The sequence below is a fragment of the Pristiophorus japonicus genome, chromosome X, assembly GCF_044704955.1.
Source record: "Pristiophorus japonicus isolate sPriJap1 chromosome X, sPriJap1.hap1, whole genome shotgun sequence".
NCBI lineage: Eukaryota > Metazoa > Chordata > Chondrichthyes > Pristiophoridae > Pristiophorus > Pristiophorus japonicus.
The window spans coordinates 15,094,492-15,111,697 of NC_092010.1; the positions used below are offsets into that span (position 1 = coordinate 15,094,492).

The 17,206-nt window shown below is 44.5% G+C and overlaps 1 protein-coding gene across 2 annotated transcripts in view; it reads right to left on the reverse strand.

The window, feature by feature from the left end:
• LOC139240900 (vitamin D3 receptor B-like) overlaps positions 1–17,206 on the reverse strand; it is a 163,102-nt gene that overhangs the window by 72,849 nt on the left and 73,047 nt on the right. The window lies entirely within an intron of this gene.

Consider the following 17,206-nt stretch of genomic DNA (forward strand, 5'->3'; position numbering starts at 1 on the left):
TTTTTATGTTTATACTCAAAATTGAAAAACAGGCATTGTACCTGTATTATAAACAAGTAGCAAGTTCTAAAGGACTGCACCATTATTCAAGTTTGGAGCGAGGTTATGAATAGTACTGATTTAAACTTGTATGTTTAAGTAATATTCTGGCAACACTCAAGTGCTGCTTTATATATTTCTTGGCATTTTCTATACAAACCCACACCCTAACCAGATGAACAGTAAAAATAAAGATCTGCTGCCCAGTATACATGTTGAGATTTATTCATTTATGGAATCTTGCTATTTATTTACCTGCAGTCGATAAGAAAACACTATTCATATATTTCCCAGGAACAAATCAAATAATACTTCACCATATCTGACATGACCACTTGAACTTCTTTTCAAATTCTCTCACTTTTGGTCTTTTTTGTGGGTTGTCAAAAGAGTAGCGTAGGTAATTGTGGCTATTTAAGGTACTAGAGGGCTCAATTTTACTCTTTGCCAATTTTTGGTGCCCAGGAGGATTAACGGCCTAGTTTGTTTTGCCCGATTGCGCCGAAAAAAAACTTTCGGCAAAGTAAAATTTCATTTTGGCGCTGTGGTACCCGAAGTTAAATAGCAAGATTCCATCAATTAATAAATCTCAACATGTATAATGGGCAGCAGTTCTTTATTTTTACTGTTTATCTGGCTAGGGTGTGGGTTTGTATAGAAAATGCCAAGAAATATATAAAGCAGCATTTGAGTGTTGCCAGAATGATCCTTAAACATACAAGTTTAAATCAGTCTTCGCCAAAAACTGAGGTTGCCAGGGTAACGAGAGACACACTGAGGGCTGAAGCGCCACTTACCTGCAAGTTGAAGTTCCATGGCCAGGGCTTGCAGCGGCAGGGGAGCAGGAGAGGTGGGGGGGATTGCAGCAGGGCCAGGAAGGGGAGGGAGGGGCATTCGGCCTGTGATTGAAGGGGGGGTGGCCACTCAGTGCAAGGTTGCATGCTGGGGGGCACAATTCGGCCCGAGCGGGGTGGGAGAGGGGGCATTCGGCCCGGGGTTGCAGCGGGGCAGAGAGCAGGGGCCAAACACCAGAACAAGTAAGTAATCTTTAATGTAGAGAGATGCAAGGAACGTACTAATCATGATCATTATAAACTATCTTTATGAGCAACACTAAACCGCAAAGATACAGACCCGAGTGCCGATTTCCTTAACTTAACGCAAGGTTTTCTGATTGGTACTTAAGGTCACTCTGCGCCGTCCTTAGAAAAATCGGTGTCGGGGAAAATCACTTAAATGGCCAAAAACGGTGCGGAAATCAGTTTTCACCCAGACCTGCGCCAAGAAATCTGGCGTACAAAAATCCGCCGGCGTACAAACTTTGAGGAAAGTTGCAAAATCAAGATTGCGCCAAAAAAATCAGCGGACGCCAAAAAAATGGCGCCCATTGGTGCCGAAAATTGAGCCCGAAAATTGAGCCCTTTATACCTACGCTTATACTTCATCGAGCTTCAGGAGGGCAAGGTCATTGTGACACTCCCTCTTACTTTTACATTCAGTGCGGGATCTTGTCTATCTGGATGCACTGGGCCCTGCTTTTACTTGCACTCCCTGAGAAAACAAAATGTGGGACTGGCAAACAGATTGCATTCTTTAATGTAACATCAGGTTATTGTACTGCAAACAGCCTTTTCCCAACTGTACTGCATCTTAAAAAGCTGAGTAGTCCATTAGGACTCTTTTCAGTTACTTTGCCACGACTCCAACGCCTTTCTTTTCCCACCCTGCCAGTAGTGATTGTCAAGAACCAGAAAGCTATGTATTTGGACCAAAAGCCACCTTATTTCCACATTGCTGGCCATTTTTAAACAAAGATTCTGTTTCATAAAACCACAGCACCAGAGGGTCACTAACAAATACTTACTTGAAAATCGTATAAAAAATGGTCTGATTGCTGGCAAAAGCCCGTTATAAACATAGAAAATAGGTGCAGGAGCAGGCCATTCAGCCCTTCTAGCCTGCACCGCCATTCAATGAGTTCATGGCTGAACATGCAACTTCAGTACCCCATTCCTGCTTTCTCGCCATACCCCTTGATCCCCCTAGTAGTAAGTACTACATCTAACTCCCTTTTGAATATATTTAGTGAATTGGCCTCAACTACTTTCTGTGGTAGAGAATTCCACAGGTTCACCACTCTCTGGGTGAAGAAATTCCTCCTCATCTCGGTCCTAAATGGCTTACCCCTTATCCTCAGACTGTGACCCCTGGTTCTGGACTTCCCCAACATTGGGAACATTCTTCCTGCATCTAACCTGTCTAAACCCGTCAGAATTTTAAACTTTTCTATGAGGTCCCCTCTTATTCTTCTGAACTCCAGTGAATACAAGCCCAGTTGATCCAGTCTTTCTTGATAGGTCAGTCCCACCATCCCGGGAATCAGTCTGGTGAATCTTCGCTGCACTCCCTCAATAGCAAGAATGTCCTTCCTCAAGTTAGGAGACCAAAACTGTACACAATACTCCAGGTGTGGCCTCACCAATGCCCTGTACAACTGTAGCAACACCTCCCTGCCCCTGTACTCAAATCCCCTTGCTATGAAGGCCAACATGCCATTTGCTTTCTTAACTGCCTGCTGTACCTGCATGCCAACCTTCAATGACTGATGTACCATGACACCCAGGTCTCGTTGCACCTCCCCTTTTCCTAATCTGTCACCATTCAGATAATAGTCTGTCTCTCTGTTTGTTTTTACCACCAAAGTGGATAACCTCACATTTATCCACATTATACTTCATCTGCCATGCATTTGCCCACTCACCTAACCTATCCAAGTCACTCTGCAGCCTCACAGCATCCTCCTCGCAGCTCACACTGCCACCCAACTTAGTGTCATCCGCAAATTTGGAGATACTACATTTAATCCCCTCGTCTAAATCATTAATGTACAATGTAAACAGCTGGGGCCCCAGCACAGAACCTTGTGGTACCCCACTAGTCACTGCCTGCCATTCTGCAAAGTCCCCATTTACTCCTACTCTTTGCTTCCTGTCTGACAACCAGTTCTCAATTAAATGGAAAAGTGTTTAATGTAGCTCTACGCTATTTTGACATAAATAACATGCCATTTCAGATGAGAGAGATCACCGTTCTTGGTTCAGATTCAAATTTAGTAGAATGTACTTATCAAATAGCTTGACCAGACATGACCTTAAAGATTCAATATTATGTAAAAAGAGTTTGCATAAAAACTGACCCAGTCAGCCGCAATCACATTTAAGTATGTACATCTATCTCAACTTCCTTTTCCTTTGCTCCATTTTAAAGTAATGTTTCTAGTTCTTTTTGGTTCCCAACATATTATCCATTGAGTGGCTGGGCAGACAACTTGCTCGGAGGCCTCACATGTGACCATTCCCGATCCTCAGCTTTTCTTTTCACCCGTTTCAGGGGCTGGGGGCGCGAAGTACCCTGCTCCCACTCAACGGACCCAAGTTTTGGGCCGCGCCTAGAACGGCGCAGCCCCGACCTGGACGCCCGTGTATCGCGCCACAAAGTGCGCCGAAAAAAAACGTGCCTATTCTCTGGCTCCCTGCAGACCCTCTGGAGCTGGGCGCGGATCAGCACAAGCTGTGGGTGGGCGGAGCCAGGTCCCTGCGCTGAAAACAGTGCCGGGACCTCTGCACATGCGCGCTACAGTGGGCGCGCATGTGCAGTAGCTCCAGGCGCCCAAAACTGTGGGAGGGGCCCGAAGCACGCAGCCCCAAGCCCTGGCCGAATGGCCTCAATGGGGCTGTGTCGATAAGGCTGCCTCCCACGCCCAGTTCCTGTTTCCTCCGGACCGGGACCCAACTTGACTCCCGCTCCCCCCCCACCCCGCTCCCGACCTTTCCCCCCCCACCCCCGACCGACCTCCGCTCCGCTCCCGACCTGACCTCCCCACCCGCTGCCCCCGACGCCACCTACCTGTCAATCCGGTAAACCTAAGCTCGACGTCTTGGGCCCATTCAGTCTCTCTCTCTCTCTCTCTCTCTCTCCCCTTCTTTTCTCCCCCCCCCTCCCCTCCCTTCTCACCCCCCCTCCCTCCCTTCTCACCCCCCCTCCCCTCCCTTCTCACCCCCCCTCCCCTCCCTTCTCACCCCCCCTCCCCTCCCTTCTCACCCCCCCCACCCCCCTACCTCCCCCCTCTCCCCCTACCTCCCCCCTCTCCCCCTACCTCCCCCCTCTCCCCCTACCTCACCCCTCTCCCCCTACCTCACCCCTCTCCCCCTACCTCACCCCTCCTCGCTGTCAGAAACGCAGACACTGACAGACAGAGAGTGAGAGAAACATACACAGACAGACAGAGACACTGACAGAGACACACTGTGGGGGGGGGATGTGGGGGGGCGGGGGGCCATCCCAGCACGCTGTTGGAGGACTCCCGGTGCTGCAGTCAGTAAGTAGAAAATGTTTTATTTATTGATTTTTTTTTGAATTTATTTTTTATAAATTTTTTTTGATTGATTTATTGGTTGATTTATTGATGTATTTATCATTTATTTATTGATGATGGCTCTTTTTGTAAAACTGAAGTGTTTAATGTTTGTAAACTTCCCTTTAAACCCCCCCCCCATTCCCTACGCCTGATTTGTAACCTACGCCTGATTTTCTAAGTGTAGACAAGGTTTTTCTGAGCGTACAAAAATCTACACTTACTCCATTCTAAGTTAGTTTGGAATAAGTTTTCACTGCCTAAACTTTCAAAACGGGCGTAAGTGGCCGGACACGCCCCCTTTAAAAAAAAATCTGTTCCAAACTGAAACTGTTCTAACTGACGAGAACTGGAGCAAACTAAATGCTGAGAATTGCAATTTCTAAGATACTCCATTCTAAACCAGTTGCTCCAAAAAAACAGGAGCAACTCAGGCCGAAACTTGGCCCCAACAACTCTGCTTCTTCTTGCTGCACCATCCACTCCGCTAAAGAAAGCTACGTGACCTCCCAATCTACTGCTTGGTGTTGCTACTGCATATCCTGAAGCATCAATGTGTTGCCACTGCTAATCCTAATTTTTAAAAAAAAGTAACGAGCAAATCTCCCATGTTCTCATGGTCAATCGAACAGTGCACTGTTTTTATAACAGGAGCATTATTAAATACCATATTCTCAGCAATAAATAGAAGTCACGTCTTTCACAATAAAAAAAAAATCAATGACTAATCCTCAATATGTATGAGATGTTGAGAATATTTTCACAAACAATGGAGATAACCAGATACATTACCCAAAGAAATAAAAAAAGGCAGATCTGATCAGAGAAAATTGAGAGTACTTTCAATCATTTTGCTTCCAAAGAGGACAATAGTGATTACCTATTATTGAGACACAAGACATTTCAATAGTTGTTTACCAATTATAATCCTTGAATTGTTTTTTTGTTGAAATAGTTTCCACTAAATTAAAGATGGTCTATTTCACAGCAATACTACCCACTTCTATAAATACACAAATCTATAGTGAATCTTTCACTGTGTTGCTTATTCCCTCCCTCTTTGTAAATGTATCCTTCCCTCTGTTGCCTCCCCTGAATAGCTCAGAATGCCTCTCAAACATGTTCCTTGTACAAATGTTTTACCTTTGGTAAAGCCCAAGATACATAACAATATGACAGCCAACATGTACCAGGTCAGTGGAGAGTACGACGATGGAATATCCTATCTAGGAGATAGTGCAGCATGTGCGGATAACAGGATCTGGGGTTTTGGAGTGAGAGGGGATGGTTAGGAGAGTGTGTGGAGACTGGAGGTAGTGGTTGACACGAGAAATGGACATGGGAGAGAGCAAGTGAGCGGTCTGTAACTCAGGTGGAACTTTGGGAGCAAATGGATGGCCTGGGGCATTGACCAAGGATGACGAAGAGAGAACTGCTCAGTGGCAACTTCTGAGAGGTAACATAAGAACATAAGAAATAGGAGCAGGAGTAAGCCATTCGGCCCCTCGAGCCTGCTTCACCATTCAATGACATCATGGCTGATCTTCTACCTAAACTCCACTTTCCTGCACTCTCCTCATATCCCTTGATTCCCTTAATATTCAAAAATCTAGCGATCTTGGTCCTGAATATACTCAACGACTGAGCCTCCATAGCCCTCTGTGGTAGAGAATTCCAAAGATTCACCACCCTCTGAGTGAAGAAATTTCTCCTCATCTCAGTCCTAAATGACCGACCCCTTATTCTGAGACTGTTACCCCTGGTTCGAGACTCCCCAGCTAGGGGAAACAAACTCCCTGCATCTATCCTATCAAACCCTGTTAGAATTTTGTATGTTTCAATGAGATCACCTCTCATTCTTCTAAACTCGAGAGAATATAGGCCTAGTCTACTCAATCTCTCCTCATAGGACAATCCCCCCACCCCAGGAATCAGTCTGGTGAACATTCGTTGCACTCCCTCTTAGGTGAGGAGACCAAAACTGTACACAATACTCCAGGTGTGGTCTCACCAGGGCCCTATATCATTGCAGTAAGACATCTTTACTCTTATACTCCAATCCTCTTGTATTAAAAGGCCAACATACCATTTGCTCTCTTAATTGCTTGCTGTACTGTATGTTAACTTTCAGTGATTGGTGTACAAGGACACCCAGGTCCCTCTGAACACCAACATTTCCCAATCTCTCACCATTTAAAAATACTCTGCTTTTCTATTTTTCCTACCAAAGTGGATAACTTCACATTTCTCCACATTATATTCCATTTGCCATGTTCTTGCCCACTCACTTAGCCTGTCTATATCCCCTTGAAGTCTCTTTGCATCCTCCTCACAACTTAGATTCCTACCTAGCTTTGGATATATTACATTTGGTCCCCTCATCCAAATCATTGGTATAGATTGTGAATAGCTGGGGTCCAAGCACTGATCCTTGCAGCACCCCACTAGTTACAGTCTGCTAACCCGAAAATGACCAGTTTACTTCTACTCTGTTTTCTGTCCGTTAACCAATCCTCAATCCATGCTATTATCCCCAATCCCATGAGCCCTAATTTTGTTTAATAACCTCCTGTGTGGCACCTTATCGAATGACTTCTGAAAATCCAAATACACCACATCCACTGGTTCCCCTTTATCTATTCTGCTACTTACAACCTCAAAAAACTCTAACAGATTTGTCAAACATGATTTCCCTTTCATAAATCTGTGTTGACTCTGCCCAATCCTATTTTTATTTTCAAAGTGCCCTGTTACTACGTTCTTAACAATTGATTCTGGCATTTTCCCTACTACTGATGTCAGACTAACTAGTCGATAGTTCCCCGTTTTCTCCCTCCCTCCTTTTTTAAATAGCGGGGTTACAATTGCTACCTTCCAATCCACGGGAACTGTTCTGAAATCTGGAATTTTGGAAGATGACAACCAATGCATCCACTATCTCTATAGCCACCTCACCGTAATAGCTATTAGATCAAACCTATTAATTTCTATCTGCGCTGTTAATTCATCTATTTTGTTGCGAATGCTTCGCGCATTCAGATATAGTGCCTTTAGCTTTGACTTTTTTCTATTTTTCCCTGATGTGGCCTGAGTCACCGATTCCCTTTGTTACTCTCTCGGTCCCTTCCTGACACACTCTGCTTATTTTTACCCAAAACTCTGCTCTGCTCTAGAGCCTTGACATTTATCTTACTGATTTTAAATTTACTCTTTCCTGAATCCTCCCACTGCCCCCTTCATTATAAAGCCCTGTCTACTGCCCTAGTTATTCGATTTGCCAGGACACTGGTTCCAGTCCGGTTTAAGTGGAGCCCCCTCTTTCCTCCAGTCCGAAAAACAACCGTTCACCACTCCTCTCCATTTCCTGTCACTTATCCAACTTTTTATCCATGCTGCCACTGTCCTTTTTATTCCATGGGCTTCAGCTTTGCTGGCAAGCCTATTATGTGGCATTACAACAGTGACTATACTCCAAAAGTACTTCATTGGCTGTAAAGCACTTTGAGATGTCTGGTGGTCGTGAAAGGCGCTATATAAATCCAAGTCTTTCTTTCTTTATCAAACGCCTTTTGGAAGTCCTTTGGACACTGGAGCCAGTTGGTGGGGTGACACTGCTGGCAGTGACAGCCTTGGTGATCTAATCCCACATCCTTCTTTCTGGAGAGCCTCCTGGCCCGTGTGAGTAGAGGAACTCTCTTGCAGTGTTGACCCCCTGCACAAAGCTGAAGTGCTTCGTGCAAGACCGTGGGTGCCCCTTGCCTGGCTTGTTGAGCCATTTGTATTAGTGCTGAAGCACTTTTACCATTACTTTTAAGTGCAGAAGGCAATTCAGCTTTAAGAGCTGACGTCTGCCATTTGGGATTTTTTTTCTCTCCAGATGGCAGTTGAGCTCTCTGGGCTTAAAAACTGCCTACTTTTAAATGATTTTTACTTTTTTATTTTAGAAGGCAGTTCCCCTTTAAGGGACCGACAATGCTTTCTAAAATGATAGGCGAGCTTTAAGATAACGCTGTTTGTGGCGCTACTGCCACGTTACATTGGGCCTCCTGCTGAGAGTAACGCTGGGAAAAGAGGCAAGTTTAGCGCTGCGCTAATTTAAATTAGCAGGCAGCACCAAAATACCAATGCTGCCTGCACTATTCATTCTGGTGGCCGTTAATTGTGGCCCATGGTGGCACAGGCAAGTTGTCAGCGTATTAGAATTTCTAGGCCATGGAGTGGGAAGATAAGCGAAGGTGCACAGCCTGAAAACAGGTCAAGTCCAGGACTGTCAGGGAAATCCAAGCAGGAAAGGGAGTGAAAGTGCATTGCCTCAGTCATACACACATGTCATGAAATGAACAGGCAAGATGGAGCCTCAGGCCCACATGCGCAAAATGACAATGAGCCAGCAGCATGTGTATAGAAGTTTCAAAGCAACATAGAGGATCACTGACCTTGTATATTGGTAGGAGATATTGAGATCAAACAACTCACAGGGAGTGCAGAGACTATGGGAAGGAAGCAGAACTGAAGCCCTATGCTCCTGCTAGTAACTTTATGGTAAGCTGAAAGTTTCCTGTAAATAGTTTAAATGTTTCTGCTTGTCGGGTGTTATAAACTGTCACAGTCTGTTGGATAAGGAAACAACTAAGGCTGTTGAAATCATATTTTTTTTAAAAAAAGCATGAGCAATTTAATTGGTTGGTCTGTGGCAGTAGCTGGCTCATGAATGGCTGCTTTGGGGGAAAAAATGGGCATTTACTTGCTTGTTTTGTGCTGTTGATTGCATACTTGGCAGCTTTTCCTACCTATCTACCAAATAGAGCTGCCTTTGGTTGACAAGCGAGTTGTTTGAGACATTCTTTTGCCTGACATATACATGATGCTTTTGAGGTGTGATGCCACAGAAGACTTAATTATATAGATAGCTGTAGCTGAATATAGCACTGGTGTCTATATGTAGAATTTAAGCTGGGCCACACTCTGTTTCAGTGGCCAAGTTTACAAATGCAACCTCAAATAGAAAATGAAAGACTCAACCAAAACACACAATATAATTGGCATAAGGTCAAACAAGCATTGGAAAATTGTTTTCACTACTGTACAGTAATTCATGTCAGAGGGCAACTGATGCCACCAAGCACAGCCTTACTGTTCATTGTCTGCCATCTGTTGATTTTATCTTTCAGCTTTAAATACTATTGAGAGAGTTTGATCATTTGCCAACTTTAATTGTCACTATGTAAATTATTTACAAAGTACAAAACACACCATTTGTGGTTATACTGTGGTTGCCTTTATATGTACTGATGGCCTTACCTACCTGGAGATGATACTTTCTTAGATCAGTCATCTGTCTGTAATGCTTCTAGTTTGTCAGTAGCTTTATCAGCCCATAGAAAACAAACGTCAGTTTATCTCTTTGAATGTTGTTATTCCTTTCTGCCCAGTCCCAATGAATCTTCAACCCGCAACCCTCGCCCCGCCCCGGTAGTTTGATAGTGATAGTGCGCCATCAACAGGATCCCAAAATATAAAGGAAGCAAACACCCAACTTCTCCATATGCACAGCAGCTCAGAAGCATTGCCAACATGGTCCTCTTTCCTATAGCTCTCAAATGGGCCTATTAGGGGAAGACAGCACACAGATCAATTAAAACGGGGGAAAGTGAGAGCAGCATTGCGAGCCCATGGGTCTTCTGCTGAATACTGCTCTCCCTGCATCAATAATCCAGCCAACAGGATGCCCAAGCTGCAACAATTCCTGAAACTCCAGAAAACAAATGGCCAGCCCAGCCAAACCATGTAATACCATTTACCCATGATTCTTTTTAAAAACCTTAACTCACTGCAGCAACATAGATGAACTACAGTAGAAATAACATGTGACCTGTTTTATTGGAGCATGCGGACCTCAAAATACTAACACAAGAAACTTTGATGGTATGTGTTATTTAGGTGGATGCATTATTAGAATAATCATCACATATAATGGGTCAGAAGAACATAAGAAATAGGAGCAGGAGTAGGCCATTTGGCCCAACGAGCCTGCTCCGCCATTCAATAAGATCATGACCAATCTGATCTTGGGCTTAGCTCCACTTCCCTGCCCGCTCCCCATAACCCTTCACTCAAAAATCTGTCTATCTCCACCTTAAATAAATTCAATGACCCAGCCTCCAAAGCTCTCTGGAGCAGAGAATTCCACAAATTTACAACCCTCAGAAGAAATTCCTCCTCATCTGTTTTAAATGGGCGACCCCTTATTCTGAAACGATGCCCCTAGTTCAAGATTCCCCCACGAGGGAAACATCCTCTCTGCGTCTACCTTGTCGAGTCCCCTCAGTATCTTATATGATTCTATAATATCACCTCTCATTCTTCTAAACTCCAAAGACTATAGGCCCAACCTACTCAACCTTTCCTCATAAGTCAACCCTCTCATCTCACAAATCAACCTATTGAACCTTCTCTGAACAGCCTCCAATGCAAGTATATTCCTCTTTAAATAAGGAGACCAAAACTGTATGCAGTACACTAGGTGTGGCCTCACCAATACCCTGTATAACTATAGCAAGACTTCACTGCTTTTATACTCCATCCCCTTTGCAATAAAGGCCAACATTCCATTTGACTTCCTGATCACTTGCTGTACCTGCATACTAACTTTTTGTGTTTCATGCACAAGGACCCCCAGGTCCCTCTGTACTGCAGCATTTTGTAATTTCTCTCCATTTAAATAATAATTTGCTTTTTTATTTTTGCAGTCAAAGTGGATAACCTCACACATTCCCACATTATATTCCATCTGCCAAATGTTTGCCCACTCAATTAGCCTATCTATATCCCTTTGAAGATTGTTTGTGTCCTCCTCACAATTTGCTTTCCCACCCATCTTTGTGTCATCAGCAAACTTGGCTACATTACACTTGGTCCCTTCATCGAAGTCATTAATATAAATTGCAAATAGTTGAGGCCCCAGCACCAATCCCTGTAGCACCCCACTCGTTACTGTTTGCCAACTGGAAAATGACCCATTTATCCCAACTCTCTGTTTTCTGTTAGATAGCCAATCCTCTATCCATGCTAATATATTACCCCCAACCGCGTGAACTTTTATCTTGTGCAGTAACCTTTCATGTGGCACCTTATCGAATGCCTTCTGGAAATCCAAATACACCACATCCACTGGTTCCCCCTTATCCACCCTGCTCGTTACATCCTGAAAGAACTCCAGCAAATTTGTCAAACATGATTTCCCTTTCATAAAACCATGTTGACTCTGCTTGATTGAATTATGCTTTTCCAAATGTCCTGTTACTGCTTCCTTAATAATGGACTCCAGCATTTTCCAAACGACAGATGTTAAGCTAACTGATCTATAGTTTCCTGCTTTCTGTCTGCCTCCTTTTTTTAAATAGGGGCGTCATATTTGCAGTTTTCCAATCCGCTGGGACCTCCCCAGAATCCAGGGAATTTTGGTAGATTACAACCAATTCATCCACTATCTCTGCAGCCACTTCTTTTAAGACCCTAGGATGCAAGCCATCGTTAGTGTCTTCTGCTGACCTGACCTCAGTAGTGGGTAAAATGATGGAATCAATTATTAAGGATGTCATAGCAACGCATTTGGAAAGAGGTGACATGATAGGTCCAAGTCAGCATGGATTTGTGAAAGGGAAATCATGCTTGACAAATCTTCTGGAATTTTTTGAGGATGTTTCCAGTAAAGTGGACAAGGGAGAACCAGTTGATGTGGTGTATTTGGACTTTCAGAAGGCTTTCGACAAGGTCCCACACAAGAGATTAGTGTGCAAAGTTAAAGCACATGGGATTGGGGGTAGTGTGCTGACGTGGATTGAGAACTGGTTGTCAGACAGGAAGCAAAGAGTAGGAGTAAATGGGTACTTTTCGGAATGGCAGGCAGTGACTAGTGGGGTACCGCAAGGTTCTGTGCTGGGGCCCCAGCTGTTTACATTGTACATTAATGATTTAGACGAGGGGATTAAATGTAGTATCTCCAAATTTGCGGATGACACTAAGTTGGGTGGCAGTGTGAGCTGCGAGGAGGATGCTATGAGGCTGCAGAGTGACTTGGATAGGTTAGGTGAGTGGGCAAATGCATGGCAGATGAAGTATAATGTGGATAAATGTGAGGTTATCCACTTTGGTGGTAAAAACAGAGAGACAGACTATTATCTGAATGGTGACAGATTAGGAAAAGGGGAGGTGCAACGAGACCTGGGTGTCATGGTACATCAGTCATTGAAGGTTGGCATGCAGGTACAGCAGGCGGTTAAGAAAGCAAATGGCATGTTGGCCTTCATAGCGAGGGGATTTGAGTACAGGGGCAGGGAGGTGTTGCTACAGTTGTACAGGGCCTTGGTGAGGCCACACCTGGAGTATTGTGTACAGTTTTGGTCTCCTAACTTGAGGAAGGACATTCTTGCTATTGAGGGAGTGCAGCGAAGATTCACCAGACTGATTCCCGGGATGGTGGGACTGACCTATCAAGAAAGACTGGATCAACTGGGCTTGTATTCACTGGAGTTCAGAAGAATGAGAGGGGGCCTCATAGAAACGTTTAAAATTCTGACGGGTTTAGACAGGTTAGATGCAGGAAGAATGTTCCCAATGTTGGGGAAGTCCAGAACCAGGGGTCACAGTCTAAGGATAAGGGGTAAGCCATTTAGGACCGAGATGAGGAGAAACTTCTTCACCCAGAGAGTGGTGAACCTGTGGAATTCTCTACCACAGAAAGTAGTTGAGGCCAATTCACTAAATATATTCAAAAGGGAGTTAGATGAAGTCCTTACTACTCGGGGGATCAAGGGGTATGGCAAGAAAGCAGGAATGGGGTACTGAAGTTGCATGTTCAGCCATGAACTCATTGAATGGCGGTGCAGGCTAGAAGGGCTGAATGGCCTGCTCCTGCACCTATTTTCTATGTTTCTATGTTTCTATCGTGAAGACCGATACAAAATATTTGTTCAACGCTTCTACCATTTCCCTGTTCTCCATTATTAATTCCCCAGTCTCATCCTCTAAGGAACCAACATTTACTTTAGCCACTCTCTCCCTTTTTATATACTTGTAGAAACTCTTGCTATCTGTTTTTATATTTTTTGCTAGTTTACTCTCATAATCTATCTTCCTTCTCTATTATTTTTTTAAGTCACCATTTGCTGTTTTTTTTATAAAAGTTTCCCAATCCTCTGGCCTCCCACTAATCTTGGCGACTTTCTATGCCCTTGTTTTCAATTTGATACCATCCCTTATTTCCTTAGTTAGCCACGGATGGTTCTCCCTTCTCTTAAAGTCTTTCCTTCTCACTTGGATATATTTTTGTTGAGAGTTATGAAATATCTCCTTAAATGTCCGCCATTGCTTATCAACCGTCTTACACTTTAGTCTATTTTCCCACTCCACTTTAACCAACTCTGCCTTCATACCTTTGTAGTCTCCTTTATTTAAGCTCAGGACACTGGTTTGAGATCCAACTTTCTCACCCTCCAACTGAATTTGAAATTCAACCATGCCAAGATCACTCTTTCCTAGAGGATCCTTTACTAGGAGATCATTTATTAATCCTGTCTCATTACACAGTACCAGATAGCCTGCTCCCTGGTTGGTTCCACAACGTACTGTTCAAGGAAACCATCCTGGATACAATCTATGGACTCTTCCTCAAGGCTACCTTGGCCAATTTGATTTGTCCAATCAATATGATTAAAATCGCCCATGATTATTGGCGTTCCTTTTTTTACAAGCCTCCATTATTTCTTGATTTATACCCAGTCCACCAGTGTAGCTACTGTTAAGGGGCCTATAGACTACACCCATCAGTGACTTCTTCCCCTTATTATTTCTTACCTCCACCCAAACTGATTCTACATCTTGATCTTGTACAGTATCTTCACATTAGGGTCTACATTGAAAACCAAATAGTGTTAGGGCCGTGCAACGTTTTGTTCATGGTGTAGCAATTGTTTGAGAAGTACTGAAATATATTCATTGTGATACGAGTGATATTTCATTCAGTCATTAAATAAAGTCGATTTTTTGACCGGGTGAAAAGCTCAGTTACAGTTGTCAAAACCACTTTTCTATTTGTGCAATTCTAATTCAAAATGATCACATGGGAGAAAAACCTAACATCCAAGATTTTGCATCACAGCACAGGGACATCCCACCCAAGTCAGACTGCAAGACGTTGGAGCTACTATATTTACTAATAAGAGCTGGACACCTACATTGGAATACCACTCTCAACCGACAGGCAAACTTACCTGTCCTCACTTTGCAGCCAGACCACTTTGTGGAACACAACAGCAGCTCAGTTTTGCCCAAAGGTCAGCATTGATAGCAGCAGTTTAGAAACTCGGAGCCCAGAATATTTGTTGTTTAAGCAAATTTTTGTTGTTGGGGGTACGAATTTAAAGCTCAACCATGAAAGACCTGAATTGATATTTGTAGAGACACAACCATTTTACCATTGATGACTTGGCACCAACTGCACCTGCTATAATTCAATTCCCTCACACTATTACTACTCCCCCATCAGAGCTGCGAACCCAGCATTGTGCACATTTTAGGTGGGAGATTTTCTGCTTACCCAAGCATCCCCTTATGGCAAAAACAGGAAGCTAGGCCTGTCAGAAGAGGCAGGCCTGTCTTCTTTTAATGGAAGACTTTCACTACTGCTATGCATGTTGGGATAGCCTCATCTCCATAACACTCTCTCGATGTCTCTCATTGGAGAGTGAGGAAAAAGCACAAGAAATGTCAGAAATGTCAAGAGTCAAAAGACAGAATGAAACATAAGGGAAGTATAAAAGGCAAGACTCACTCTGTGAAGTTTAAGATGTAATTATACTTCAGATGCTGAATAAGGCTATTTTGGAAATACCACCCTGCCCAAAACAGCTTCTCACAAATGGCCACATCACTCAAATTTCTGGACTTTGTGATGGAAACCAGAAAGCAATCAAATAAACATGAGGGGGAGGGGTGGGGGAAGAGATGGTCATGAGGCCCATTAGTGATTGAGAGCGGCACGAAGGTCACGCAAAGCTGCAGCTCAATAGTGGTCAGAAGCCAAAAACAGAGCTCAGACCAGCAGTGGTTAGGAGCTAGGCAGTGATGAATGACACTTGGTGAACAGAGAGCACATGTGGAGGCGAAATGATCACAAAAAAAATATATCACCTGTGGAGTGAGAGGAAACTGCAATTGATAGTCTGAAAAGAATATGGGGCCGAAATTGCCCCGCGCTGGATTTGGGATGCACAGTTCGAATTAAAAGAAAATATAGCACGAGGCAAGACAGGCCGCTAAATGTTCCGGAAATGGGCTCTTAGTGCCAAAAATGTTGTGTGCTGTGTAAGATTGACACATTTCACGATCGAGGCACAGCAAGAGACCACGGACTAAAATGGTTTAAAAGCAACCTTTGGGACTGTTGGGCGGGAGAAAAGAGTGCCAGCCCGAGGCAGGTGGTGACTCATAACTGATTAATGCAATTTCTGCGGTCAGGAGCGAGACCCGATCAAACATCGAGACAAAGGGTTTTGATCCAATCAAGCAGAGGAGCCCATGGATTAATTGGCCGGAGGGGAAAAACCAGTTCCCTATGGAGACTACAAGTCTGCGAAAACCCAGGAGCACAAAGGATCCCACAAGGCGTGCATTTTTGGGTAACGGGGCACAAAAGATAAGGAGTTATCTTTTGCCCTGTCGATTCCGTGTGTGAATTATGGTCATCCAAACAGATCCAGACCCATCATCACAGCCATCAAGACTCATCCAGCTGCATTAACTGAAAGCAGCCCAGTAGGAGATGTGTATAATCAAATGGATATATATGCAAGAGCTGAGAACAACAGCTAGGGAGAGGAACAACAGGAAGATGGAAGAAACAACAGCTCAGTGGAGCAGGTCAAAGGAGCAACGACCATGAAGCAGGCAGCTGGGACCCAACACCTTCCCTCACTCCACGAGCCTACAATCGACAACACAGCAACTGGCTGGATGGGTGATTGTATGCCTTCGATCAATCTCTAAGAAGTCTTGTTCTGTAATTTTTAGTTGGTTTTTGTGTAATAAACTAACAGTTGGGTTTAAGCCTAAACTTTGCATTACGTGGAGTCCTTCCTGTAAATCCCGAGGTCTATGAATCAAAGTAGAGTGGAAAACAAACCCCCTACAGCCAGTAACGGGGTGTTTGCGGGATGCGACGTGCTCAGCACATCAGCGCAACACTGACGTGCTGCGTCACACTGACGCGTCACAACGTCCCTCCCCTTCTTTTAAAGGGGAGGGCCACTGCGAACTCTGCAGCCGCTTTAGTGGCGCCCACTGGGCCACCAAAGGGGGTGCTGATATCTCGGCTGCACCACTGGCCGCCATTGTCGGGCCGATTGAAAAGTCGGCCGACACAGAAAAGATGGCGGTCGCGGCGCTAACACCGCCCCTTTAAGGGCGGCCAGGTGGCATCGCCCCATGCTGACCTCGCATCCCGCGGGCCAATTTCCCCTGCAGGACGCAAAGGGGACGGCGCGCACGGCGATGACGTCATTGCTGTACGTGCGCCGCGCAAAGCACTTTCCGTGCTCCGGGCCCTGGGGGCAATTCCAGGGGTGAGCCACGCCCAGGCGAAAATCCTTTCTGAGAGGGGCAATTTCGGCCCCTATGACTGCACAGTGCAAAATGACATTAAATCCAGTAAGTAGATTGCTGCAAATGGGGCAATTGTCAGCTCTCGGGAAGCAC